Raw genomic sequence first — 4788 nt, 5'->3', positions numbered from 1 at the left:
TCCTAACCTAAGCCATGGTATTTTCAATTGTCTCATATGAATGTGAGAGCTAGACAATGAATAAGGAAGTCTGACGAAGAGTTGATGCTTTTGAGTTGTGGTGTTGGTGAAGAATACTGAAAGTACCATGCACTAGTAAAAGAACTAACAAATCTGCCCTGGAATAAGTACAACTGGAATGTTCCTTGGAAACAAGAATGGTCAGACATTGTCTCACCTACTTTAGTCATGTTTTCAGTAGGGACCATTCTCTGGAAAAGGGCGTCATACTTGGTAAAGTGGAGGGTCAACAAAAAAGGGGAAGGCCCTCAGCAAGATGGATTAATACAGTGGCTGCAATGATGGGCTTAGATATAGCAGAGATTGTGAGGCTGGCACAGGACCACTCAGTGTTTCATTTTCTTAGACATAAGGTCGCTATCAGTCAGAGTCAACTCAACGACACTTAACAACAACAGCAACAATAGAATTGCTGGATCAAATGGTATTTCTATTTCCAACTTTTTAAGGAATAACCCTGCCAATTTCCACAGTGGTTGTATCATTTTACAGTCCTGCCAGCAGTTTATGAGAGTCCCAACCTCTCCACATCCTCACCAGAATTTGTTATTTTCTGTCTTGTTGAACTTTCCTATTTTTGCTGGGGTGAGATAGTATCTCACAGTTGTTTTGATTTGCATCTCTCAAAGGCTTAATGATAGCAAAATTTCTTCATGTGTTTATTAGCTTCTTGAATACCTTTTTGGTGAAGTGTCTGTTCATGTCTTCTGCCCATTTTTTAATTGCATTTTTTGCCTTTTTGATTTTGAGATGTTGGAGTTTTCTATAAATTTTAGAGGTGAGTCCTTTGTCTGTTATTTCATTGTCAAACATTTTTCCCCTTCTGTAGGTTCTCTTTTTACTCTTTTGCAGAATACTTTCGATGCACGTAACTATTTAATTTTTAGAAGGTCCCATTCATCTAGTTTATCTTCTGTTGTCTGTGCATCTTGGGTTATGCTTGATAGCCTATTTATGCCATAAATTATCATCCCTAATTTTTCTTTGATGAACTTTTTTTGTTTTAGGTTTCACATTTAAGTCTTTGATCTATTTGGAGTTAGTTTTTGTGTGTGGCATGATATATGGGCCTTGTTTAAGTTTTCTGGAAATGGATATTCCATTTTGCCAGCACCATTTGTGGAAAAGACTTATCTCTTCCCCATTTAATGGACTTTGGCCCTTTGTCAAAGAACAGTTGACCAAAGGTTGATGGATCTATTTCTAGGTTCTCAATTCTGTTCCACTGATCTATTTGAATGTCATTGCACCACTACCACACTTTTCTGACAACTGGCTATGTATTAAGTTTTGAGATCTGGGAGTGTGTGTGAGACCTCCTACTTTCTTCTTCTTCAATAGTGCTTTGCTTATCCATGATCTCTTTCCTTTCCATATAAAATTAGTGATCATTTTTTGGTGTCTTTAAAGAAAGTTGATGGGATCTGGATCAGGATTGCATTGAATGTATAGATTGCTTTGTGTAGTATTGACATTTTCACAATATCCAATCTTCCTATCCATGACCATGGTATGTTCTTCCATTTGTGTGGGTCTCATATTTTCTTGAAGTAGTGTTGTGTAGTTTTCTTTGTAAAGGTTTTTGTGTCCCTGGTAAAATTTATTCTCAAGTGTTTTATCTTTTTGGTAGCTATTGTAAATGATATTGATTCCCTTATTTCCTTTTCAGAGACCTCTTTGCTGGTGTAGAAGAATAAAACTGAATTCCGTGTGTTGATCTTGTATCTTGACACAATGCTAAATCTCTCAATTAGTTCTAGTAGTTTTTTTTGCTGAGTCTCTTGGGTTTTCTAGATATGGGATCATATCGTCAGCAAATAGGGGTAGTTTTACTTCTTTCTTACCAATTTGGATGCTTTCGATTTTTCTTTCTTGCCTTATTGCCCTGGCTAGGACTTCCAATACAATGTTGAATAGAAGTGGAGACAGAAGGCATCCTTGTCTGGCTCCTGTTTGCAAGGGCAATGGTTTCAGTCTCTTTCCATTGCGAATAAAGTTGGCTGTTGGTTTTGCATATATGCCCTTTATTATGTAGAGGAATTTCCCTTCAAGTCCTAGTTTTCTGAGACTTCTCATCAGGAATGGGTGTTGGAAAATGTCTTTTCTGCATCAATTGATATGATCATGTGATTCTTTTCCTTTATTTTACTTATGTAATGGGTTATGTTTATTTATTTATTTTTTTAATATTGAACCATCTTTACATACCTAGTATGAATTCCACTTGGTCATGGTGTATTATTTTTATTTATTTATTTATTTGTTTATTTAAATATATTGTTGGAGTCATTTGGCTAGGATTCTGTTGAAGATTTTTGCCTCTATGTTCATGAGAGCTATTGGTCTGTAGTATTCCTTTCTAGTGGTGTCTTTGCCTGGTTTTGGGTATCAGGGTTGCACTTTCTTCATAAAATGAATTTGGGAGGATTCTACCCTTTACTATGATCTGGAATAGTTTGAGTAGGATTGGTGTCAGCTCTTCTTGGAAAGTTTGGTAGAATTCTCCAGTGAAACCATCTAGGCCAGGACCTTTTTTTGCTGGTAATTTTTTTATGACCTGTTCATTTTCTTCTTTTATTTTGGATCTGTTTAATTTTTCTACCTCAGTCCATGTTAGTTTAGCTAAATAGTGTGTTTCTAGAAATCTGTTCAGTTTTTCTAAATTTTCAAATTTGTAAGAGTATAGTTCTTCATAGTATCCTGATATTATCTTTTAATTTCTGTTGGTTCTGTTGTGATGTCCTTCACCTCTTTCTTTCCCTGTTTGTGTTATTTGCATCTTCTCCTTTTCCTTTCTTAAATTTGCAAGTGGTTTGTTGATTTTATTTATCTTTCAAAGAACCAACTTCTAGTGTTTTTCTATCATCTTTTTATTTTGTTTCATTAATTTCCACTAGAATATTTATCATTTACTTTCTTCTGGTGACTTTTGGCTTTTTTGCTGCTCTTTTTCTAGTTGTTGGCAATGTTTAGTGATGGTGTTGATTTTGGCTCTTTCTTCTTTTTTGATTTATGTGTTTATTGCTATAAACTGGCCCCTGATCAATGCTTTTGCTCTGTCCCCAAAATTTTGGTATGTTGTATTTTCATTCTCATTTGATTCAAGGAATTTTTTTATTTCATTTTTTTTATTTCTTCTATTATTCAGTCATTTTTAAGGAGAGTGTTACTCAGTTTCTATGCATTTGCTATTTTTCAATTGTTCTTCCTAGTGTTGGTTTCTAATTTTATAGCATTGTGATCTGAGATGATGCTTTGCAGTTTCTCAATGTTTTTAAATTTACTGAGGCTTACTTTGTGGCCTAACATATGCTCTATCCTGGAGAATGTCCCATATGTGCTAGAAAAGAATGAATATTGTGCTGTTGTTGGGTGAAAGACTCTGTAGATGTCTGTAAGGTCAAGTTGGTTGATTGTATTGTTTAGTTCTCTGTGTCTTTGTTGAGTTTCCTTCCAGTTCTATATTTTATTGAAAGTGGTGTATTAAAATCTCCTATTTCTGCAGAGTCATCTATTTGTCTTTTCAGTTCAGTTAAAACCTGCTGTATGTATTTTGGGGCTGTTTCACTGACTGCATAGATATTTATTATAATTATGTCCTCTTGTTCAACTGATACTTTAATCATTATATTATGTCCTTCCATGTCTGTTATGGTCTTTTTGTCTCAAAATCTATTTTATCAGAAATTAATATTACCACTCCTGCTTTTTTTGGTTGCTATTTGCTTGGTATATCTTTTTCCAACTTTTGATATTTAGTTTTTCTTTTTTTTTTTTCTTTGTGTCTAAGGTAAGTCTCTTGTAGACAATATATTGATGGGTCATGTTTTCTTATTCAGTCTGCAACTCTCCATCCCTTGAGGGGTGCATTGAATCCCTTGACATTCAAAGTAATGATTGACAAGTATGAATTTGTTGATGTCATTATTTGATTATGTGTTTTTTTGGTGGTGTTGCCGATTTCTTTATTCCATATAATTTTCTGTGCTGAGCTTGTTTTGTTTATGAGTTGAATTATCATCTCCTTCATTGTTATTATTTTGTTATTTGCTGAATGTTTGTGCTAGTCCCCTTTTTTATTTTGATGTGAAGGTTTAATATTTTTCTTTGAAGTAACCATGTAATTTATATTTTTCTTCCCAAGTGTCTTGACTTCCTCACCATTTAGAAGTTCTGTAACTACACTATCTTCTCCCTTTCTTTGGTTTGTAGGTGTCCTCATTTACCAATTGATGTCTCTGGTTCCCTATTTATAATCTTATAAACTTATTTTACTTTGGATACTTTTATAATTGGTTTGGTTTCTGGATTATGTAGTCACATCTATTAATTATCACTTGTTGTTTGTACTATTGATTCTCTGTCTGAAAGATTCCTTTCAGCATCTTTTGTAAAGTCTAGTTTTAACAAATTCCCTTAATTTCTGCTTATCTGGAAATTTCCTACTTTCACCCTCATATTTGATAGACAGTTTTGCTGAGTATATAATTCTTAGTTGGAAATTTTTTCTTTCAAGGTTTTCTATATATATCATCCATTGTCTTCTTGCTTGTGTGGTTTCTGCCAAGAAATCAGAGTTTAGTCCTATTGGTTGCCTTTTGACCGAAGTTTTCATTTTTCCCATGCTGCTTTCAGGAGTCATTCTTTGTCTTTGGTTTGGGTGAGTTTAATAATTATTTTCTTTTGGAGTCTATCCTGTTCAGGGTTCCTTGAACTTCTTGAATGGAT

Source organism: Orycteropus afer, unplaced genomic scaffold (genome assembly GCF_000298275.1).
Source record: "Orycteropus afer afer isolate SDZICR_OR568_19922 unplaced genomic scaffold, OryAfe1.0 scaffold00004, whole genome shotgun sequence".
NCBI classification, from domain to species: Eukaryota; Metazoa; Chordata; class Mammalia; order Tubulidentata; family Orycteropodidae; genus Orycteropus; species Orycteropus afer.
The sequence above is the reverse complement of the archived record's forward strand: the minus strand, read 5'-3'. Positions refer to the sequence as shown.